Here is a 25,828-nt window from a genome sequence, read left to right as displayed (position 1 = left end):
TGCATTCATTTTCGACGTATTGGCAATCCACAACGTATATATCCCTATTTGTTCTATTCATGGGGAAGTGAAATGTATTGCGACTCCCCACGAATATAACGTATCATCCGTTTCATACGTTTGGCAGCATGCACTTTTCTTCGTCGCCACTTGCAATCGGAGGATGCCATTTGGGTGTATCCAGAGTCAAAAACCAGCCCTTTCCTGTGAGTCATCAGTGACCTCACAGCCCTGTCAGAGTGGGTCAGACAGGTTGGCATGGATACCTGAATGCAATGTATCAGCGATAACATTTTGTGAAATGCACTGAATGCAGCCAATCGCATTCAGTGCTCAGTGACGATTTTCCTGATGACCCAGCACTATATATATTTAAGCACGTGGCGTGCCACACACTTTCTTTGCAGGGATGATCTGGGGAGGTGGTCTCTGCATAAGGTGGCTGCACTCAGAGCTAGTCTGAGTTCAGAAATCTGTATTGAATTGCTAGCTAGGCTAGTTACTTAAGAGAAAAAGATTTTTCTTTATTTTGCTGCAGTGCCAACTAGCCTTGTTTGTTTTTTAAGCAGTTTATTTAGGTGATCTGAGATGGTCTCTCTGTGCCAGGGAGAGAAGCTGCTAGCAGTGCCATTTTGTTTAATTCACCCTCTGGGCTAGGCAATGCACTGTGACAGTGGGCACTGGGTAGTTTAGCAGACTGAACTTTATTATTGGGACAGTCTGTGCAGTGAAATCCCCAGTCTGCCTCTTTTGTGCTTACAAGCAAGCTGTGTGTGTGCACACCACACACAGTACATTAGTGCATAGCAAGGCACTGTGACAGTGGGCAGCCAGTAGGCACTAGGCAGTGACATTAAATCCATAATGTCAGGGAAAGCTAGATGTGGTCAAGTGATTGTGACTGGCAGAGGAGGCACTTCAAAAGGCACTAGTGCCAGTCCTCCATTAAAGTTAAAAAGGGACCTGTTGCAATCTAAACTTTTTGGAGGGGCAGGCAGTTCCAACCGGAAAAAAAATGAAATCTAAACATGATGCATCGCCACCACCTGTTTCTGACCCAGTAGTTTTGGAGGTGAGGAATGGGGAGGCCGAGTCATGCCAGACAAAATGTTGACACCCAAAAGCAGCAGTGGGACAGAAGTCTTGACTAAGCATTGACAATGTACCGTAGGCACTGTTTGCTTCTGATTCAGATGAACAATCATCTTGTGTTGTAATGCGAGATGCACGGAAGCAAGAGACGTCAGACAGGATTCTAAGGAAGCCAGGAAGCCATCCTGAAATCACTTCAGGCAGGCCCTTTTATTGTCCTGCGTTACATATTATTTGTATATACAATTACATCCTTGATAACAACAATACTCTCAGAGACATAGCTGCTATGGATTATTATGATTAACTCATGTTACTATCTTTGTGAGAGAAAGCAGGCATTCTGTGTTTTTGTGCTAAGAGCAAGGTCTGTATGTAAAAGGCAAAAAACTTGAGGAATACAGACACAAACAGGCTCAGTGTCTGTTCAGATAAGCAAATACTGAGAAGTGTTGATGTAGACAGATTCAGCTTCTGTGGTTTGCCAGCCAAAGAGAAAAAGCCTACATCTCCACATCTTGTATGGGATTCTCATCAGAAACGGAAGAAGTAATAGCTGACGAAGTTTTCGGAGGATCAGTTAGTCCTGTCTTAGCCTACACTTCAGTGCAGCAGGGGAGAGATGAAACTGATGAGGAAGAAGAGCAGTCAGCACAGGCAAAGAGGGTGACTGAGGTCCCTGGCATTGCTTCTCAGGGTGCACCCACTACTTCAGCTCCAGTGCCAGCATCCACCCCCAAGGGCTATAGAGAAGGGATGATCACGAAAGACATCTGCGATCTGGAGCCACTTTAAAGTGACGGATGACCCACGTTTTGCTCGATGTAATTACTGTGGCAGGGCTATTAGCAGAGACAAGCAAATGTCACATCTATCTAATTTTGGCATGACGCATCATATGAAGAGGCAACACCCAACAAGAGTACTGCCATCTGGGGATGGTAGCAGTACCAGTAAGGGGACCCCTTCAAAGCAGCGTAAAGAAGTTGAAAAGCAGCAGAGTCAGCCCACGCTCTCATCCCCTTCTAGCAGTCAGGTGGCAGGTCAGCAACCCCCTGACATGTGGCAGAAGTGACAACCCACCATGGAGGAAATGAGGTGGAGTGCAGTAATACTATCCCGGGGTAGGAGGCAGGCAGCTTCAAAAGTTGTAACCAGGAGCATTGGAGAAATGATTGCCCTTGATGACCAGCCCTTGCAGTTGGTGGAGATTGTGGGTTTCAAGCATTTTCTGAAGGTCATAGTTCCAAATTACAAAGTCCCCTCCAGAACCTCATTTAGCAGAAATGTCCTCCGCAGCCTGTACAAGCAGTGTCACAGTCGCATCCAAGCGCTGCTAGATAAGGCACAGGAGAGTGTGCATTTCACCTGCGATATCTGGACCGCCATGAATGCTGCACACTCTTACCTCTCCCTGACAGCACACTGATGGGACCTGACTGAGGCAGGGGCAGGCAGCAGCTCTATTACTGAACAAGTATCAAGGTGGAGGTGGGCTTTACTGCACACCCACCTGATGGACCAGGCCCATACCACAACCAATATTCTAACATGCATCAGACAGATGCTGGAGGGCTGGCAACTGTACCAGTGAGACCCTTTTCACATGCGATAGCTAGATAGGGGCAGAGTCGGGACTGGAAGAGGAGGCATCGGGGCGGATGTGGCAGTAACTTCGCTGGCGGTGATAAGGTAAGACCCGTTATCGCCGTCAGTAACGCGCCCAATAGCACCACCTTTCACGGTAGAGCTATTGGGTGCGCAAGCTGGCAGCGATAACACTGCGGTGGTGCGATCGCTGCCGGCTTTCGCAGGCCCGCGCCCCCGCTTCATCCCCCCCCCCCACTCCCCACCTCCCGTTACTGTGGAATTCAGAAAACTGTGCGATCTTAGAAAATCCAGGCCTTAGTTCTCTCTCCAGCCAGATTTGTTTATCCGACTGACTAGCTGAGTCGCACAGTGGCTGAAAATGGAATGTTATTTCATGTATGTTTCTTAGATGAAACAACAATTTGTTTATAAGGTAAATAAGAGATCACATTTTGTGAGGTTGAAAGAAGGAAAAAATGGAAAATAATGAAATACTAATGAGCTGATCTGGGAGACAGGTACAAAGTAAATTTGCCAATTAACTTTTTTTTTTTTTTAAGGAACATAAAACAATGGCAAATAATGTTTTCCAAGAATAGTTTTGAAACAGTTTCAGGATGATTTAAAAATTCTGCTTTAGTAGTGGACCAGGGTGAATGGGTCTGAGATCCATATTCATTAGATAGGAAATTAGTAAATCTGAAAGCCAATGGTCTGGATGAAGTCTCTCCTTTCTTTTTGTTTAGTTAATGATTGCATTGCAGAACTAGGACTTTAAGAAAATATTAGGTGTGCAACCAAAAAAGGGAAGTGGTTGGCTCATAATGTTTCCATCTAAATATGTTCAGCATGCTTTATTCATTATTTTGTCTTTAATTTTTTTTTTTTTTTTTGAATTTGTATTTATTCATTTTTTCAACCAAAAAACAGTACAAACTGCAAATAACATTCCCAGTTTTAAACTCCCTCCCCGACCCCCCCCCCCCCAATCCCACCCCGCTCATGCAATCCGTAAAGGGGGGTGTCCAGGTATGTAGAGGGGAAAACTACACGCTCCCCTCCAATATAGTCAACTATGAATCCAGAAGAGCATTCTCAGTGTCCGTAAATGAGGCAGTATCCCGGTCTGGGGTCTGGTCCGGACTCCAGGGATCATGATAAGGTCCAGGGTGTGGAGCGAGGGATGACGTGAACCCCGCCCACACATGGGATGTGGTTATAGATTTCCGTATAATAGTGTCCTTGGCAATAGCATATTCCATAGAGCAGAGCCACATCATTTTATGAAACCAGTGATCATGACTAGGGGGTTGAGGATCAAGCCAGTGAGCCAAGATCACTTGTTTCCCCACAAGCCCCGCTTTCTTAAGAAAAAGTTCACTTGCCGGAGGGAGGGATAAGTAAGGAGGTGTGTCTCGACCAAAAAGCCAGAGATTAGGGGTAAGCGGCAACTTGATATGAAGAAAGGTCGTACATGCCCTACACACCTGTCTCCAAAAATGTGTAATGTGCCGACAATCCCAAAAACAGTGAAAATAACCACTATCCTCCTCTCCACATTTAGGGCAACACGAGGACTGTGTGATATGCATGCGCTTGGCTCGAAGTGGTGTGATGTGGCTCTGCCAAAGAAATTTATAATAAGTCTCGCGGAGTAATACATTTTCAGAAACAAAGGGTATGTCATCAAAACATTTTTTAAATTCTGCCTGGGTTAGGGAAAATAGCGGCCATGCCACCCATCTGGTATATAAAGGTTCCAAACTCTGTAGGGGCGCTAAGCACACCATCTCTTTGTAATAATAAGAGATAGAAGCTTTTGTATTTTTCCTCCCGTAGACCAGATCGCTGAGACTGTGAACTGCAGGGGAGTGGGCTATGCGAGACCGCATAGTCCGTAAAAAGTGTGCAATCTGTATGTAAGCATACTGATCCGAATCCTGAAGGGCAAATTTCAGTTTAAGGGCCGTAAAGGTAAGCAGAGTCCCAGTCCCCGGATCATACAAATCAGAGAGAAAACGAAGCCCCTTTTGATTCCAGCGAAAGAAGGTCCCTTTATCCTGCCCAGGAGGGAATAGATCATGACCTGTGAGTGTGAGAAGGGAAGTTAATTGACTCGGTATTTGGCATAGTTTACATAATAGGAGCCAAGCTTTCCGGCAGACGTACAAGAGGGGTTGTTGCGTAAGAGAGTGAGGCAGCATCCGGCTGTCTAACTGCAATAAAGGGTTAAGGGTGCGCACTCCATACCACTCCAAAAGACATGGGCTAGGGACCAATGTGGAGGTAGCAAAGAGCCAATCTTTAACATAGCGTAGAGAACACGCTAAGTTGTACATAAGGAGGTTTGGACATCCCAGGCCTCCCCCTTTTTGTCGGTTCATAAGTGTCTCCAGAGGGATACGGGCCTTCCTACCACGCCAGAGAAAAAGCCGCAAAGCCCTCTGTAACCGATGATGGTCCCGTTTGGTAATCCAAATGGGAACCAATTGTAGCATATATATCCACTTTGGGACGAGGACCATCCTATAAAGGTGAATGCGGCCCATCAAAGACAATGGGAGGGAGGACCAGTGGCGTAACGTTGATTCTGTGTGGAGCAGAAGAGGTTGGACATTTACTCTGTAAAGATCACCCATCCGCATTGGAACCCTCATACCCAAATATGTTAGTGTGTCCGTCACCCATCGGAACGGAAACGCTCCCGGCCAGGCAGTACGAAGTGCTCCCGTGACATCTATGGCCTCGGATTTCTCATGATTTATCTTAAGACCAGCGAAGGCGCCAAATTGGGTCAAAATATTCAATACGTGTGGAAGCGAGTGAGGTGGGCTCCTGAGAAAGACTAGCAAGTCATCTGCAAAAGCAGCAATTTTAAAAACGTGGTTTAGGCCTCCAAAGCCCTTCACCTCCCCGCAGGCCTCTAGGGTCCACAGAAGGGGATCTAAAGAGAGAATATACAATAGAGGGGAGAGGGGACACCCCTGTCGGACTCCTCTCTGAATCGGGATGGCTCCAGATAAGCAGCCATTGGCCAAGACACGCGAGGTGGGATTATCATATAACAAAAGGAGATAATGTAGAAAATCGCCCCGTAGGCCGAATCTCTGTAGGACATTAAATAGGTATGGCCATGCGACCCTGTCGAAGGCTTTTTCCGCATCTAGTCCTGCCACTAAAGCTGGTATATCTTGTTGTTGACAAAATTTCATGGCAGTGAGCAGTTTAATAATATTTGCGTTAGGCTTCCGCCCCCTGACAAAACCTGCCTGGTAGGGAGAAACCAAATGCGGCAAAAAGACATTCAGTCGGGTAGCTAGTACCTTCGCCAGAAGTTTTAAATCACAATTCAATAGAGTAATGGGTCGATAAGACGAGGGGAGTAGTGGGTCTTTACCCGGTTTAGGGAGAACCGTAATAAAGGCTTCAGTGAAGGCAGTTGGAAAGCGCATCTGTTCGAGCCCAGTTTTGTAATATTCCAGCAGGGGTGTACTAATGGGAGAAAGTAATATTTTGTAAAAATCATAAGGGAGGCCATCCGGACCAGGAGATTTCCCAGGATGAGCTGCGGTAATCGCCTGTGTTAATTCGTAAGGTTGGATAGGTTGATTCAGGAATGTAATCTGAGAAGACGTGAGTGTAGGAAGGATTAAATTTTGAAAAAAGGCGTCCTCTGCCCCAACATGCTCTGGCTGTTCAGCCGTATAGAGCGTAGTGAAAAATTGACGAAAAATGTCGTTAATGTCTCTCGCCTTAGTCACTATCGCCCCCGTGGAGGTTTTCAAACTATGGATATGGGTTTTCAATCTACGAGCTTTTGTCAAGTTAGCGAGTAAGCGGCTGGGTTTATTCCCAAACCGAAAGAAGTTTTGTTGTCCCTTTTGCAAGTATAGTTGGGCTCTAGTACCAAGAAGGGTATTCAGACCTCCCAGGATACCATAATATTCTTTCCTGCTTTGTTCTGAGTTCCGTTGAATCATAATGTCCTTCGCCTGTTTAAGCAAGCCCTCTAGATGGAGGATCCCTTTTGTCAGCTGTTTATTACGGAAGTGGGTATATGCGATGATTTCCCCTCGTATTACGGCTTTCCCCGCCTCCCAAAAAAGGTGTGGGGTGTTCATATGCTGTTTGTTATTAGCAGCATAAGATGCCCATTTCTCTCTTAAAAAAGATTGAAAATGAATGTCATCTTTAAGGTACCCGGGGAAGCGCCATAGCTTATCTTTATATGCTGAGATATGAGAATGGAAGAGTATAGAAATGGGAGCATGGTCAGATATAGCCTGGGGCTCAATATCCGCCGAAGCGATTTCAAAGAAATGGTCATGAGATAATAATATATAATCGATACGGGACAGTGTCCCGTGGGAGCGTGATATGTGGGTGTAGTCTTTTTCGGTTGGATGGAGTGCGCGCCAAACATCAAGGAGTCCCAGTTGAAGACACAAGAACTCGATCCCTTTTTTCTGTTGCCTCTTAGTGGGGGTCTGAGGAGGTTGTTTATCCACCAGGGTATCATGTACACAATTGAAATCTCCCACCAAATAAAGGGTTCCCTGGGCATGGACATGGAGCAGGGTACTAAGCTGCACAAAGAACTCATGGCTGTATTCGTTTGGGGCATAAGTATTACAAATGGTAATAGGATGCTGGTTCCACACACCAATAAGAATAATATAGCGTCCCCCTGGGTCAGGTATGGTTTTCGTGACCTGGAGGTTAGCATTTTTATGAATCAGGATTGCTACTCCTGCTTTTCGCTGAACCGCCGCAGCGTGCACACAAGAACCCACCCACTCCCGGCGTAACTTAAGGTTTTCCGGATCTGTAAGGTGTGTCTCCTGAATGCACGCCACGTCAGCCCGCAAATGCTTAAGGTGCGATAATACTTTCTTCCGCTTTACTGGTGACCCCAGACCATTGACATTCCAGGATATAAGTTTAGCCATAGCCCATTAATAGTAGAAGATCATAAACACAGTTATAGAATCGTCTATAGATAGAGGCAGGGCCCCCAGCTAGCCCTCCCCCCTCTGTCTCTCCGGACACAAACTGCATAGAGTACCAAAAGTCAACAATTTCACACACACACCCTATCACATACAAACATTGCATGAGCTGAAGTTGAAAAAACAATATGAAAGATTCTTGCTCCCTACCCACCGCATGATCCCCAGTTCTTCGCGATGCCTCCCTCCCCCCCACCCTCCACCCCCCCTTCCCTGTAACCCGTCCCCCAACTTCCTCCAACCTCCCCTGCATTGTCTGTAAAGAAAAACTCCTCTCGGGAGTTATGGAGGCACGTGTCCTGTGCTCGAGCACCATGCCCGACAGATACATAAAGTACGCTCACAAATGTAAATACCATCGATGGTAGATGTGCGTGGTCGGGCTGGGTCCGGGTAAATAGATATCCCATTGTAGGGTAGGGATACAGACTCCATGAGTATATAAAAAAAAAAATAAAAAATCATAATATAAGCCCAGTAGCGCCGCACCATGGCGTCTTATCCGCTGTCGAAAAAGAGCCGGATCCCTATTACCACTATATAGAACATCAAGTGGTAGGAGGTTAGGCCCTTGTAAAGCCAGAATCGCTGGATAATAACCAACACAAGCAGTAACGCAGTCAGGCTCCCTTTAAAGCTTTAGAGCTGATGTCCCCTTCTTAGTCCGGTATGGCCACCAGATATGCTTGAGCCGCTTCCGGGGTTGTAAATGTATGTTGGGTCTCTTTGTGCCAGACCTTCAATGTGGCCGGGTATAGTAAGGAGAATTTGATTTGTTTGTTGTAGTATTGCGTGCAGATTGGCGAAAATCTGCGCCGTTGTTCCAAAACCCTCACGGAGTAGTCTTGGAAAATCCTGATTTTCTGATTATTATAGGTAAGATCAGGGTGGCTCCGATATGCCCGCCAAATATCACTTTTCTGGGCATAATTTAGCAGTTTTGCGATAACCAGCCGTGGCCGAGTATCCGAGGTTCGTTTGGCCCCCAGGCGGTGTGCGCGTTCTACAATAAGTTTCCCTTGTAGAGTCGGGAGGGCTAATGCTTCAGGTAGCCATGTTTCAAGCAGGCCCGCAAGATCTTTATCGTCGATTGATTCAGGGAACCCCAAGAATCTCAGATTTGAGCGCCGTGCCCGGTTTTCGATATCATCAAGTTTCTCCGTCAGGTCAGCTATGAGTTTTCCTTGCTTCTCCACAGTCTGTAGCGAGGCTGTAACATCATCTTCCAAAGAGCTGATCCGACTTTCTGCTTGATCGAGACGCGGGGTAATTTCTCCGATTGCGGTACTTACTTCAGTAAGTTGAGCATGAATGCCTGCTAATTTATCATCGAGTGCTGTACGGATCACCCCCTCGATTGCTGCAAGGGTGAGCCCTGTATCTTGCTGATCTCCGCTAGTTTCGCTGCCGGCCGCCATTTTAGCATCTGTCCCGCGGGTCTTGTCTTTATCTTTTTTACTGCTCCTCGCAGCCATCGCGGGTGAGGAACGCTGCATATATTTAACAATGGACATAAGCGGCGTCTACCGTGCTGTGGGCGCCGAGTGGGAGCGTAAAAACCGGATAAGATGCGGGTAGATGGGCAGCGGGTGCACGGAGCCGTGGAAGTCGCGTCTTCCCCGGCTCACCACATCACGTGACTCCCATTTTGTCTTTAATTTAAAAGAAATATGAGAATTAATTATCTGATTGATGGGTTAAAGGTCAACTATTATTAAAACTCTGGTTATATTTTGACTTGACCTATAGTAAATAAGCACAATTAATCATAGGATGATTTTTCCCTGAAATAACCTTATCAGCTTCCCCTTTTAGTAAACTTATGTTGTGGCTAAGAGCAAGGGGTAATACACCCCTGGATTGTTTTGCGATCCGGGGATCAAATATCTCCAAAAATATGCTTTGTCTTATTGCAACTGTCATGGAAGGTGATACAAATGGTGTTCACAAACAGGCCGATACAGTAAAGTCCGCGGGAGAGCAGGCAAACTCCCGCTCTCCCGGTGCGCGCACCGGCCACTCGCCAGTGCGCACGATTCTGTATTTAAATTAGGTGGTGCAGTAGAAACGGGCAAAAGGAGGCGCTAGGGACACTAGCACGTCTCTAGCGCCTCCTTTTGACCCAGAGCGGCGGCTGTCAGTGGATTTGACAGCCGACGCTCAATTTTGCCGCCATCGGTTCTCGAGCCCACTGTCAGCCACGGGCTCGGAAACCAGACGCCGGCAAAATTGAGCATCCGGTTTTCGGCCTGACAGCCACCGGCCCATTTTACTTTTTTTTTTTACTTTTTTTACCCTTCGGGACCTCCGACTTAATATCGCCATGATATTAAGTCGGAGGGTGCATAGAAAAGCAGTTTTTACTGCTTTTCTGTGCACTTTCCCGGTGCCGGCAGAAACTAGCGCCTACCTTTGGGTACGCGCTAATTTCTGAAAGTAAAATGTGTGGCTTGGCTGCATATTTTACTTTCTGTATCACGCAGGCATACCTATTAGGGCCATCAACATGCATTTGTGCTATTAGGTGCCGCGGGTTGGACGCGCGTTTTCCGCCCCTTACTGAATAAGGGGTAAGGGAAAACGCACGTCCAAGGGCAGGTTAACAGGGCGCTCCATCGGAGTGTACTGTACTGTATCGGCCTGAAAGTTTTTTGGCATGGGCTGCAGGAAATAATTTTGGGGTCATGCAGAAAGCGGTGGCTTCATTAGCACTCTTTGGTTTGTCCATGGATCAGTCAACAAAGGGTTACTTATCAACACAATTAGCCCATTTTAATCTGGTACTCTAAATCCCAAAACACAAATATCTTTAATCCTCTCTGGAGCTGGAATAAAACTGGAAGATCCCGTGCTAGAAATGTGAAGCTGTTTTTCAAGCCTATGAAAGTGATTTTGTCACTTTGCTTATATTTTCATAGTAAAATTGACAAACGTAGCTCAAACAAGCCATGCTGCTTTATGCCAACATATGCCATGAGAGGAAAAGGTGATCACTACTTTGGGCTACATGCCACTGGCTGCATTTTCTTATGGCAAAATCCAGTTTTATTTTATTTTATTTTTATTAGAGTTTTAAACAAATAACATTGAAACAATGTTTTCAGAAAAACACAGAAAGAAATTAATTCCAATATAAATCATACTAAAGACTAACAAATTTTATCCGAATATTATAAGTATGATGGGAGAGCAATACATTAAAGCAGATTAAACAAGAAAAACAATTCTATTAATATGATTACAGCACAGTGAAAAAACTTGCACCTTTCTTTATATAACCAACTCTCTCTTGAAGTTATCCTTAGGAGTGAGAATCTAAATATAATCTTAATTGCTCTGGCTCCACAAAAATATATTTATTATTTTGAAATACTATAATACATCTACACGGGAATCTTAGATAGAACTTGGTTCCTCTTGAAATTATTTCACTCTTCATCTGCAAAAATGATTTTCTCTTCTCTTGCATTGTCCTTGTAATATCAGGTAATACTCTAATTTGTTTACCATAGAATTGCAAATGTTGATTACGAAAATACAGTTGGAGTATCAGATCTCTATCAGACACCAGTGTAAAGGTCACCAACAACGTTGCTCTAGTTTCAATATTTGTCTCATAAGATTTTTCTATATCTGACAGATTATCTACAGATTTAAGAGCCTGATCTTTTTCTTCCTCTTTTGATGGTAAGTATAATATTTTGGAAACCGCCGGAATTGATGTTTCAGAGAGTCCTAATATATTAATTAAATAACTTTTGAGTAAATCTTTGGAAGACATCCACTTCGTCTTTGCAGTAAAGGTTTCTGATTTTATCAAATTACATTGTATCTCTTTTACTTTTTTCATCTTTGAATCAATTACTTTTAACTTTGTTTCCACCTCCAAAATCTTATTTTCCACACACTGAACCTTCTTCGTATTTTCTTTCACTGTGGAGGTTAATTCATTTATTGCTCTATTCATTGTAATCAATGCTTTCCATATTTCCTCTAAAGTAATTTTTACTGGCATTTCCATAGTTGAAGCAAGCGTTACTTGTATTTCAGATTTCTTGACTCCTATCTCCAAAGGGCGTCTCTCCCCTTCCAAACGCCATTCCTCCTCGCACCGGCCCTTGGAGCCCTGAAGAACCGGGCTCTCCGAAGTAAGCGGCCACCCACCGCTACTTCTCGGAGGTGTTGGGGTCTTTGGAGTCGCTTTCCCATCAGCGTTTTCAGTTGTTCTTCCCCCTCTCCTTCTAGGTGTCCAAATGGCGGGGTTGGCATTATTGGTGCACCGGGACTGAGGAATGTTTCTTCTGCCATGGCGTCCACCGGCTGCTCTCCACTAGGCTCGCCTGTGGCTCCTCCTTCTGGCCCTGGGTGCAAGGATCTCTCAAAGGCTTCCTCAATCCATGGTTGTCTCATAGCTGCATTCGGAGTAGAGGTAAAGTTTTCTCTAATTTTGGTCTTTCTCTTCGTGTGCGGCATTTTGAAAGGAAAATTGCAATAGTAGGAAAAAGATCTTTCAGAGTTTTCCACGGAGCTAAGCTGCCTACATGTTCACTGTGCGGTAGCCATCTTGCTCTCATTCTCAAAATCCAGTTTTAAAGAGATATTGATAATTTCTTGGGGCACAATGGTATTCACCCTAGAGTTCTGAAGGAATTCAAACAGGAAATTGCAGGCCTGTTACTATTAATCTGTAGGCAATCATTTAAAACAGCCACAGTTCCTGTGGACTGGAGGGTGGACAATGTAAGACCAATTTTTAGAAAAGGTTTCAGAGTGATGCAGGAAACTATTAAGGGCAACTTTCAAACCGGCGCATGGGCACACATTTGTGCGTATACGTCGGCCCGCAACCAGGGATGCGTACATTTTATAACTTGCATGCATATAAGTGCGCATGTTATAAAATAGCCTGGCTGCAGGCACATGTGCACCGAATTTTAAGTTGGCGTGCAAATCCCACTTCTGCATAAGTCGGGGGATTTTAAAAAGGGGCACAGGCCGACACCATTCCCAGTTTTAACAGTTCACACCCAGTCCGCCCAGGTAAGAGATAGGTCCTCCAAACCTTTCTAGTTTAATAGCCTTTACTCTCGCCAGTTAGCCCTGACCCTTAAAATACTGCAGATCTGTCTAGTTTTCTTTATTTTAGAACTTACACCTCCTCCAGAGCAAAAGTAAATTTATGCAGCAGGGGACCTTGTATGTGTGCTCGGGTGCATAAGTGTTATGCGCACATCTCTGGTTCGTGCCCCGGAATGCCCAGGCTCTGCCCAGAACACACCCATTCCCTGCTCCTTTTTTAAATCTTTGGAGATGCGCGCACTGCGGGAGATAGGCACATATCTGGGCGGCTTTTAAAATCCACTTGGTGCACATGAGCCTGACTTATTTGTGCAGCGTCTAATTAATGTGTGTGCCAGGCTTTTAAAAATCACCTTATTGTGAGCATGATGCCGGCGTCAGCAAAATGATAGAAGCTATTCTTAAAAAACAAAGTTATTAGCTGCATTGATAGACATGGCTTAATGGGGAAGAGCCAAAGTAGTTTTAGCAAGGGGGAAGTCTTGCCTTATAAATCTATTAGATTTTTTTGAAGGTATAAATAAACGTTAATAAATGTGAGCCCATTGATGTAGTGTATTTGGATTTTCAGAAAGCATTTGACAAAGTTCCTCACAAGAAACTCCTCAGGAACTTAAAAAGTCATGAGATAGGAGGCAGTGTCCTTTTGTGGATTGGTAACTGGTTAAAAGTCAAGCAATAGAGAGAGCAGGTCTAAATGGTAAGTTTTCTCCAAAGATAAGCTGGAACCTGTGCTGTTTAGCATACTCATAACCGATCTGGAAAAGAGAGCATCACATGAGGTGATCAGATTTGCTCATGACACCAAATTATTCAAAGTTATTAAAACAGTGGGTTTTGAGGAACTGCAGAAGGATCTTGCTAGACTAGGGCACTGAACATCTGATTGGCAAATTAAATTAAGTGTGGAAAAGTGTAAAGTAGTGCACATAGGAAAAAATTATTCCCAACTATTGATACACAATAATGAGTTCTGCATTAGGAGTTACCAACCAGGAAAAGGACCTTGAAGTCCTTGTGGACAATACATTGAAATCCTCAGCTCAGTGTATAGCAGTGGTCAAAACTGCAAATAGGAATGACCTGCAAAAGAATGGAGAATTAAACTGAATATTATGGGGCCAATCTTCAGCCGCAGAGTGGCTAGTTAAGTTAGCCTGATAGACCTGTTTGGCTAACGTAACTGGGATATTCAGCAGCTAACTTTAGGGAAGCCCTACAGCATGACCAGAGTTAGCCACATAGGTTAAGTGGCTAACTCCGAATATCAGAGCTAGCTGCATAACTTATGTGACTAACCCCACTCCTCAAGGAAAGGCCTCCTGCCCTCCTCTGGCCCTCCCCTGATTTATGTTGCTTCTTTCTAGTCACATACGGTGATGAATATCACCATTTTTCAATTTAGACAGATAACTTTTCAGTTATTTCTCTAGATGGCTTTCGAATATCGACCTCTACATTGCCTCTGTATCAAGCCATGATGCAACCGCACCCTGAGTATTTTATGCAGTTCTGGTTGCCCCATCTCAAAAAAAGACACAGTGAAACTAGAAATGATGCAAAGAAGGGCATAGGGCAACAAAAATGATAAAGTGGATGAAATGACTGAAGAGTAGGGATATGCACACCAAAGATAATTGTTTCAGTTTGTTTCGGTGAGGATTTTCATTTGTTTTCGTTATATTTTATTTTTTGCTCATTCCATTTTGTTTTTAATAAGTTGAGGAATTTGTGTGCATAGTCCTATAACCGGGCACACAAAAAGCACTTTGTACTTTCATGTGGGAAGCTGCATATAACAACCGGCAATTTGTGTACACAACTTTTGATGTACATGCATGAAGTGCTTCTTTTGCATGCAACTACAAACCTGCACACAAACTTCCTTAAATGAATACAAATGAACATTTTCATTCTTCTTGGAGGCACTGCTGATTCAATTCACTCCATTCGGCTTAAACTGAAAATCAGCTTGCTCATTCCCCAGTCACAATGCATGTATTTTTAGTTAGGTTAAAACAATTCTTCTCAGGTATCAAGTGTTGAAAGCTCTGGAACAAAATCTCCCACATTGCTCTGACCAGTTGCTTCTGTACATTAGGAGTCTCTCACACAATGATCCTTGAATTCAAAATATGAAGCTCAAAAGTCTCTCAGACCGAAAAAAAAACATAGGAGAAAACAGTTTAAACATAATCTGCCCAGATCCTTGAGACTAACTGCAAAATGGATAACTGAGATTTTTACTCCCTTCAGTCAAACACAGTTACCACAGTTCAAATATAATCAGCTCAGCTACTCCTGGTCAGGATGACCTGGAGCCTTGAACTCCTTCCAAGGAAACACAATTGAAAACACTTACTTCATAAATACTCAGCTTAGCCATTCCTGGGCACACAATAGAAAAGATGTGAACCTGGTGTTTCTCCTTCCTGACTGAATTGCCTTCTTGTTTAACCTTCAGAGGGATAGCCGTTTTAGTCTGGTGTAGCAAAATATGACAGGAGTCAGGTGGCACCTTGTAGACTAACCAATTTATTGAAGCATGAGCTTTCGAGGACAGTGTCCACTTTGTCTATAAGGTGCCACCTGACACCTGTCATTTCTTGTTTAACCTCTCTTAATTGCAGGCATGTGTATATGGAGTCACTATCTATTCATCTTTTTAGAAACATCACATTCCAGCATCTCCTTTTTTTTCCCCATAGCATGCTGAACTCTGTCTTCTCTCTGTCTCTCTCTCTCTTTCTCTGTGGAAGGATTACCTGCTTTTTGCTGGCTCATTTCAATTCTCTTACTTTTGCACAAGTATCCATCCTGGCAGTGTAGGTGTGGTGATCCTTCGGGATCATCACTAAATGTCCTTAGTTCTCAGCCTTTCAGCTATGAGTAGGTTTTAGGTAGCAGAAAGAGGACTGCACCATTTTCAGAACTGCATCTCTACTGAGGCTGCTGGAGTGGTCAGTCCCGCTACCTGTATAAATGCAGGTTGCATTAGAGACAGGGCAGGTGTGCATTCTGTGCATTTGGGGGGCGCCCGTATGACATAGTGAGGGCAAAGGTAGCGCCGGCGCCATTTTGAAGATTGGCAATACGGCCCGCGTGCAGGAGGTCGCTCCCGGACCCCCGCTGGACTTTTGGCAAGTCTTGTGGGGGTCAGGAGGCCCCCCCCAAGCTGGCCAAAAGTCCCTGGGGGTCCGGGGGCGATCTCCTGCACGCGTGACGTCGGGAGCCAGGAATCAAAATGGCGCCGGCGCTACCTTTGCCCTGTCACATGATAAGGGCAAAGGGCCACCGGCGCCATTTCTCAACGCAGCCGTGGCCAGAGAGAGAGGGAGATCGCGCCGGGAGCCCCCCACTGGACCCCAGGTAATTTAAAACATTTTGGGGGGGTTCGGGAGGGTGGGGGATTTGTTTTAAAGGTTCGGGGTGGGTTTTAGGGTTTTTTTGGTTTGCCGGTTTTCCCGCCCTCCCCCGATTTACGATTTTTAACGATTTTTTTAAAATAAAAAACACGACGATCAGATTTCCCTCCCCCCCCAGCCAAAATCGATCGTTAAGACGATCGATCACACGATTAACACCCCTACTAAACAGTCAGTGCCCGCTTTCTTAATGTGTTCCCAGGCGCCCCCCATAGGGGCACCATGCAATATTTAAATTAGGGGGTCACATTAGCAAGGAGGCACTAGGGTTGCTTGCGCACCCCTAGCACCTCCTTGCTAACGAGAGCCTGATCCGTGTCAGCCATCCGCTGGTTAGGAGAACCAATGTTGAGTTTATCGGCGGCTGTTGAGTTTATCCCCTGGCTGTGCGGTGTTTTCCTAAACACCGCACAGCCAGGGGATTCAGGAAATGGATGCTTCTCTATTGAACGTCCGTTTCCTGCACCCGACTGCTGACAATTTTTTTAAACTTTTCTTTTTGGTTAAATTTGTTTACTTTTTCCTCCTACTTAATATTGCAATGATATTAAGTAGGAGGCAGTACAGAAAAGCATTTTATTCTGTTTTTCTGTACTGGTTTAAGGATAACTCAGCAATTAATGCCTGCTCCAGGCAGGCGTTAATTTCTGATCGCTAAATGTGCGTCCTAGATGCACATTTTTTTTTTTTTTTTGCATCGGGAGTGAATGCCTAATAGCCTCATTCACATGCATTTGCATGTGATTAGCGCTTTTAGATTCACTCTGCATTGAACATGCATTGTAGAGGTGCTAGTCCCCTTATTGCATAAGGGGATTAATTAGTGCCTATACATCCCGCGTCCCACTGCGGATCATACAGTGCGCTCAGCTGTATGGCCCCATTGTGAAGTAACACAAATCCCTGCAAAAAAAAAAAAGGCGCCTAGAACCTTGCCATACCATATCATAGCAGCATTGACTCTCAGGACTCAACCTTATAAAAAAGAAACAATGCAAATACTACACCAGGCCCTAGAACATTAATACACCACCTACTGGGATAACAGAACAAGCCAGATTGCTCAAACTTCCTACAGTCATATTACACACTAGCAGGCACTGCACCTCAGTCACACACAGATAGAACACAGATCAACTCTTACCTAATACAGAAATTTGGATTTATAATTTAGAAACAGAAAAATGTGCACCAGTTTGAAAGTTGCCATCCCTATGTTTTGATGCAACTTTATGTCTACTTCTGCTAATACAACTTATTATGGAATTCTTGTTGAACTGGAAAAATATTGTAATATAAGACTAATTCAATGGGATATAGCAGTTTTGGATACACATAAATCATGTAAAGTAAAGTATTCTCCATGCCCGTGATAATTCTTCTGCAAATGTACTCAGCAATGCGTCTTCCTGGGCTTAGACTTTTGCAAAATATTACTATTTTGCATCTTTTAGTGCCAACTTTCCAGGCATTGACAAGTCCACAATGATGCTCTTTGGATTCTTACAGCGAAAAGTATGATCACAGAAAGCCCCACGGACTCCAAATGTCTTTTTTAAATCCAGTAAAATAATGTTTTTCGTGCTTAGAAAAGCCTACATGGAGTCACTTTGTACTGTTCTGCATGGATCTTAAAAAGTCCCCTTGCCTATCCCTGCCACTTATAGAATTCTTGCTTCTTCTCACTCCCCCATCCCCCAACCTTGGCACTGTTGAAGGCAGAGTATTATTTGACTCTTCATAAGAAATGTGAAATATCTTCTATCTGATCAACTTTTTTGAAATGCCAGTTGAAAGCTCATCTTCTTTCTGTGCCTTTGATTTTTGCTTTAATCTCTCCAGCATTCCTTCATCTGATCCAATGTTTCTTTTTTAGAGCTTGGTAGTTACCTTCTCTGTTATCTCTGTTGTACTTACTCTCATTATCTTTTTCTCTCTCTCTGAACTATATCACACATTTTGTTATTGTTACTGGAAGGTGTTTTGTGATACATCAGAATGGAAAACTAATCATATAATGTTGCTTTTTATTATATACAGATGTGAGTCAAAGTGCTTCCTCATTTATCAGAGAATATAAGAATTGCCCTTCATCCTGTCTCTGTCAGTGACTAATCCAGGTCACAAGTACCTGGAAGATCCTATACAGTGGATCTAACTCCTGTTACTCACTCCCAGGGATATCAATAACTATCTTTAGTCTACTTTTTCTCCAGGAGCTTGTCCAAACCTCTTTTAAACCCTGCTATGCTGGTCATCTTGATCACGTCCTCTGGCAACAGATTCCACAGCTTGACAGTGCACTGAGTGACAAAAATACTTTCCTTGATTTGTTAATCCACTGGTTTTTAATTTCATAGGGTGTCACCTTGTTTTAGATTTATTTGAAGGAGTAAATAAGTAACTATCCATTATTTATTTACCCATTCCACTCCACTCATGATTTCTTACTTTTCTATCATGTCCCCTCTCAGTCGTTATTTTTCCAAGCCTGCGTAGCCTCTCATCATAGGGGAGCCCTTCCATCCCCTTTTATCATTTTTGTTGCCCTCCTCTGCACCCTTTCTAGCTCCATTATATCTTTCGTGAGATGTGGCGCCCAGAACTGCACAAAGGGCCAGATTTTCAAAGGGGTACGTGCGTACCCCCCGAAAACCTGGCCCAAACACCCCCTGCACGCGCCGAGCCTATGTTGCATAGGCTTCCGGCACGTGCAAAGCCCCGGGACGCGTGTAAGTCCAGGGGCTTTCCTGGGGGGGGGCGTGACAGGGGGGACGTGTTGCGATCCGTGCGTCATCGGGGGGGCGTTTCGGGGGCGTGATGTGGCCGGAGCATCATCCGGGGGCGGCGCCGTGGGCATGGTTTCGGCCCGGGGGCATTCCGGGGGCGTGGCCGCGGCCTCCAGACCAGCCCCCAGACTCGGAGGGAACGGAGGCAGGCTACGCGGCTTGGCACACGCAGACTGCCGATTTTAGGCAGCCTTGCATGCGTCGATCCCGGATTTTAACGGATACGCGTGGCTACGCGCGTATCTATTGAAATCCCGCGTACTCTTGTTCGCACCTGGTGCGCGAACAAAAGTACGCGTTTGCGCAAGTTTATGAAATCTACCCCAAAATACTCAAGGTGCGGTTGCCCCATGGCGCGACACAGAAGCAATAAGATATTTTCCGTTTTATTCTCCATTCCTTTTTGGATGACTCCTAACATTCTGTTTGGTTTTTTGACCATTCACTCATTGAGCAGAGGATTTCATGTATTGTCCTTAAGAACTCCAAGGTGCTTTTCTTGGGTAGCGACTCCCAATACAGAACCCAGCATCATGTAGCTGTAGTTGGGATTATTTTTCCCTATGTGCATCATTTTGCATTTTTCCACATTAAATTTCGTCCGCCATTCAGTTGCCTGGTATCCTAGTCTCACAAGGTCAATCTACAGTTCCTCATAATCCGCTGCTGTTTTTTTTTTTTATTATATTTTTAAAGTTTCAAAACAATATGACATGATAAACTTGCTACAGAAAAGGAAAGATCACATCCAAATTTGTAAATAGGCAATAATACAAAGATACTGAAATGTATATCTCCTTGATCTCCCCTCTATAAAGGAAAACTGGGGGAGGAATCCTTGGTAATGTGAGCGAATAACAATGAAATAATAAAGAATAAAGGAAAATAAGGAGCTTTCTACACTCTTAATCTATGCCAAATCATTGAATGAACTTAGTTGTGCGCATCTACAAATTATCTTAATTGCATTGGTTCCAAATAAACATACTTCACATTTTTAAATTTTAGGATATATTTACAAGGATATTGTGATATGGATTGTGCTCCAATTACTGCAACTTCTGGTCTCATCGCAAGACATTTTTTCCTGCACTCCTGTGTACTCTTAATGACATCTGGATATAACCATAGCTGCTGGCCATGAAATAATGAATTACCATATTTGAAGAAAAATTTCAAAACATTATTACGATCTTGTTCAAATGCAAATGATACTTTCAAAGTCCCCTTGCTGAATATCAGTCTCCTGAGTCATATCTAGTATTTCTGTTATATTTAGGGAATGTTGTTCTTCATTTCCATTTTCCATCTTCTGAAAAGCCCTTTGAGGCATAAGGAAAGCGTTCGTGATCAGGGGCATTGCCCCATTAGGAATTTTTAGATTATTTATCAGATAATTTTTAAAGAGGTCGACTAGAGGTACTGGGAAATGTATAACCCTTAAATTCAAGGACCTCAGTGCATTCTCAATATTCTCTAATTTCTTAGTTGCAATTTCTCTGAATGTGCCAAATTCTGCTGTACTTTCTCCACCTAAGTGATTATTTTTTCCATTTCCTCCAGTTTTACATCATGTAAAATAACCTTATTCTCAATAATCTTCCCACGTTTATTTGTCTGAAGGAGAACTTGGGTCAAGGAGGTAATCACAGTCTCTATTGATATCAATGCCGACCAAACAGTCTCCAAAGTCACTTTTTATGGTTTATCTAATGTAAATATAGTACCTGTGGTTAATGATGCAACACCTCCTTCATTCTCTGATGTTTTCTGTCCCACTGCATCATTTGAAGCCATGATTGAAGTAACTTCCAGTAGATGCAAATCCTCCCTCTGCAAACTTGGGGAGGCCTCCTCTAAAAGACCAATGGCCTCAAAAGCAATGCTTGGGTCCTTCGGCAGATTCCCTGTTGTTAATTTGTATCTTCTACTTACATCCAAAGAGGTTGAGGGAGGCAAAGAGATCTCCAACGAAGAACCATATGGTGGGGATGGCGTCTCCGGTACACCGGAGTTCAGCGAGATCTCATTGGCCATAGGGGGTGGCACTTGCTCCTCGCCTATCCCCTCAGCGGCCCTCGGTCCTGGAAGTTTTGCTGTTGAGAAAAACCCGTTGATTTTCTTTTGAAGCTGATCCGCAGATTCCATAGAAGGGACATTTTCACAAAGTTTTGCCTTCTGTTTAGAGTGTGGCATGATGTGCAGCAACAAGAGGTAAGTTTTGCAAAATGAGGAAAACAAACGACGGAGTGTCTCTCTCTTGCTCCTTAACGGTTGGCCATCTTGGATTCCTCCCATCTGCTGCTGTTTTAACAAATTTGAATAATTTTGTTTCATCTACTAATTTGATCACCTCCCTCGACATTCCCTTTCACAGATCATTTATGAATGTGCTAAACAACACATGTTAATTTACATCTTTTCTGTTTTGTGTTATTTACTGAAAAATGAGATGGAAACAAGTGACCCTCGTGTGCTGTGCTCCAGTGGTTGTAATACTCTTGTCTAAATCATTGATGTTCAACCCAGATTCACCCAGCCAGTCTGATTTTCAGTGAATCCACAATGAACATACATAAGATATAGCTGCCTTTACTGCCTCAGTTGTATACAGAAATCTTATGCATATTTATTGTAGATAATCTGAAAACCAGGTTGTTGGTGGTGGGGGGTCCTTAAGGTCCTGCTTGAGAATCACTGGACTCAGTGTACACCATTGCGTAAAGGATGCTTCAAGACCTAACTGAAGGTACAAGAAATAATTTTATAAACTAATTACAGTTTTTCTAGAAATGGAAAAAGAACTGTGAGATGAGGTTTATTGTGGTTATAACATAATGCACCTGGGACACAAGAATATGCAGATTCATTTTCATTTTGAAAATGTCAGGAAAAAGACCTGATAAATAAAGTTGATGATACATTGCAAAATCAAGCAGTAGCAGCCAAAGTTCAGGACAGGGATGGAAACAAATTCCATGTCCTCGATATTGTACTTTCAGTAACCTGTAACTTTACTATCATTATTATTTTATAATTTTTTTCTCTCTTTGCTTCCCCTTTTATTTTAATCATTCTGTGTATTACTTTGGCAACATGTAAAATTGCCAGGTCAATAAAGTTATCTGAATCCTTGACTACTACATGTATATACATTTTGTTTTATGAATTTGTGTTTAGTTATGTTGTATTTTTAGGAATTCAATTTGATTATGTATTGTTTTTCTGTTGAGTTATGTCTAGTAGTATTTTTATTTTGGCTATATCATTTGTTTTATGTTGTGTGATGTTTTGTGGACTTGTTTGCAATTGTGATTTTATAAACCTAAACTTGCATCCAATATATTAGGTACATTGGATGAAAGAAGCATTGAAATAAGTGTAACCCCTCTTCCAGTGGTTTTTATGAAGGTACTCAGTACCAGGACTTGGACCTTGCACATTTCCAGCACACCATATCATGGATTCTCTGAACTGGGGGGAGGATAGACCTCCAGTGCTCAAGATGTAGTGTAAATGTCTCTTGTTATGGGTGCAAGTTCTGTACTGAAGAGTACCAATAAACAGACTAGACTCTCAAGTAGGGAGTTCCAAAAATAAAATTACTGTTCATCTTCTTCAATGGTAATTAATTGGCACCAAATACATTTTCCTCTCGTTATACCCATAATCGTTGTATTGAAATACAAATCTAAATTAGTCTGTGCCTATGGTCTTTTAGTCTCTTCCCAGAGATCCTCTTTCTTCCAATGTAGAATATATCACTGACCAGGGTGCACTGTATGGGTTCTCCTTTTCCAAATACTTGTGGTCTACTGCTTGACTCTGAAATTTCCAAACCTCTCCTTTCCTATTTCTCCTTGGCAGAAATTCCTGTGGGGAGCCTCAGGTATTTCCTATCGCCTCCAGATGGTACTCTTTCACTCCCCCCACCTTCTCCTAGAAGTCACTCTGATCCCTCAGACTGAAAGATCCAAAATTAATACAAAAAGGGGGGGGGGAAATCCCCCCTATCCCACTTCTTCTCAGATAAAATCACCAAACACAAAAGTATTCAAAACACTGAAATCCATTATGTAATCACTGGGTGCGGGTCAGATAGGGGAACTAGAAAAAATCATATCCATCTTGTCCAGCTCCAAACCAAAAATGCCGCACTAAACCTAGGAATCACCTGCTGAGATGTAGACAGGAAACTACCATTGCAGCTTCTTCCAAAAGTAGATGTGCTGTGGTAAGATGGTACATTCCTCTGACCTATAGTGCTTGCTACTAACACTAGGCCAGAATCACCAGTGGAGATCAGATGGGATGTCTGCATAAGTAAAGAGATAAATAATAGAGCATGGTGTTTATTTTTGGCTAGTCATTAAAAATATGTTAGAAAAGTTCAAAAAAGGTTGACTCAATGAAAAAGGACGTCAAAGGCTTACACATGAAAAACTATTGTACAAACTGGGTCAAATTTCCTTACAGAAAAAGGAATGCATGGAAGTAGAGGTGAATAAAAATACAATGATGCCTTTTTAATGGACCAACAATGCATATTTTGATTAGATTTCATGAGCAAACACTCTCCTTTTTTAGGTCAAACGAGAATGAACAGAGATTTAATTACAAATATAAGCTCTAGAGGAGAACATATTTAAAGCTACATGGCAGATCACATAGAGTTTGTTCTCTGTGGCTACTGAACCATTAGATCTTATAACGGATGCCTACTGGACCCAGGATATTCCTCAAGAAAGCAGTATTTGTGACTTATTTTTTAGGATCAAAGATCCTAAGAACTCTTTTTTTTTAGACCACAAACTGTGGCTCAAAACCATAAATTACTAGGATCAAACTGGAATAGTTCCTAATAGATCCAAACAGCTTCTGGCTGTGCCAGTTTATTCCTGTCCAACAGCAAACTGCATTTCTCTTTGCCAAACAGCTATGGGACCTTTTTGGCAGGATTTTTAAAAAACTGGTCTAAGGATCCCATGGCATCTGCAGGCTACCAATTAACTATCACCACTCTGGGTTAATATGTTTTGCGCTGAGGGTGGACCCTTGACCTGGCGCAGGATTGGTACGGCCCTCTGAGGGATCCCAGAGGGCGCCTGCTGCCAGGAGGTGGAACACACAAGGAGACAGAGGCTGACAGGAGCTTCACCAATAACAGCCCGGGGGCTCCACGGGTTGAGCCCTTGGATTCCCGGGCTGCCTAGGCTTAGGTGGACCTCTGGGGTCTCCCGGAGAGATGATGGAGAGGTGTCCCCACCAAGAGAAGAGGTGCGCGGCTGTCAGTAAACAGGTGAGCTAGACCAGAACCGAGATTACTGGAGACCACTGGAATAAGACAGGAACTGAAGGTCCTCCGGGTAGGATAGGCAGCACCTAGTGGTCCAGCTCGAAAAAGGCCGAGGGTAATGTCAAAGCAGGCAGGCCTGGTGATCACGGGAGAAGTGAACAGAGTGTCTGAAAGGAGCGCAAGAGTCAAAGCCAGGGTATCCATCCGAGAATGGTCAGCCAAAGTGAGGGTCAGTTCCAGGTATCAGTTCAAGCGTGGTCAAAGGCAAGCAGAGGTCAGTTCCAGGTATCAGTCCAAGCGTGGTCAAAGGCAAGCAGAGGTCAGTTCTGGGTATCAGTCCGAGAAGGTACTACCTGGGTAGCAAGACGAGGAACAGAACTCAGGAACAGACACTGGAGCACAGGAAGGACCACGGGAACACAGGAGAAAGGCAGGAACACTGGAACAGGCACAGGAGCAAGGAACGCAGGAACACTGGAGCAAGCACAGGAATGAAAATGGCAAACTAGCTCACACAGAGGTGATGACCCGATTGTCAAGGCGAGGGACTGAGGAGCAGGCCCTCGCTTAAATACTAGAGCTAGGTGATGTCATCACTGCGCGCTGCGGAGCGGTTTCCCGCCCCTGGCCCTTTAAATGGCTGGGCGGTCCACGTGTCTAGGGACGGACCCAACGCTGAGGAGGACGCCGAGCCCCGACGTGAGGAGAGCTGGGAGGTAGAAGGCCCCAAAGGGCCTGGGGACGCCGCCACATGGCGGTGCGGACGCAGGGAATTGGCTGCGGCAGCAGGAGAGTTTGGATCGGGCCCCACTGGAGCGAGAGCGAGGTGAACAGGCCCAGGCGCGGGCCTAGCGCGGCCGGGATGCGCAGCAATATGTAAAGGCAGCTGTTACACAATGCATAAGAGGCTGAACTAGAAAAGGGAATGCGGGAGGTGATCACATTTACAGATGACACAAAATTATTCAAAATTGTTAAAAAAAAAAAAAGCAGCAGATTGTGGACGAACTGTAGAAGAACCTTCAGGCCGATACAGAAAGAAACGCAGGAGAGTGGGCGACCGCCCGCTCAGGCAAGTGTCCTGTGCGTGCGATACAGTAAGTAAAATTATGCTAATTAGGGCCTGCGGTAAAAGGAGGCGCTAGGGACACTAGCATGTCCCTAGCGCCTCCTTTTTGACAGGAGCAGCGGCTGTCAGCGGGTTTGACAGCCAGCGCTCAATTTTGCCGGCGTAGGTTCTCGGACCCGTTGACAGCCACGGGTTTGGAAACCGGACGCCAGCAAAATTGAGCGTCCGGTTTTCAACCCGCGAGCTGCGGGCAGATGTTTAATTTTTTAATTTTTAATTATTTTTTACTTTTGGGACCTCCGACTTAATATCGCCCAGGTTTGGGGGGGTTGGACTCGCATTTTCGACACGCTATTACCCCTTACTGAATAAGGGGTAAAGCTAGCGTGTCGAAAAAGCACGTCCAACCGCGGGTTAACAGTGCGCTCTGCCGGCGCGCACTGTACTGTATCGGCCTGCTTGTGAGATTGGGAGACCTG

This window comes from Rhinatrema bivittatum, chromosome 1 (assembly GCF_901001135.1).
Source record: "Rhinatrema bivittatum chromosome 1, aRhiBiv1.1, whole genome shotgun sequence".
NCBI classification, from domain to species: Eukaryota; Metazoa; Chordata; class Amphibia; order Gymnophiona; family Rhinatrematidae; genus Rhinatrema; species Rhinatrema bivittatum.
The sequence above is the reverse complement of the archived record's forward strand: the minus strand, read 5'-3'. Positions refer to the sequence as shown.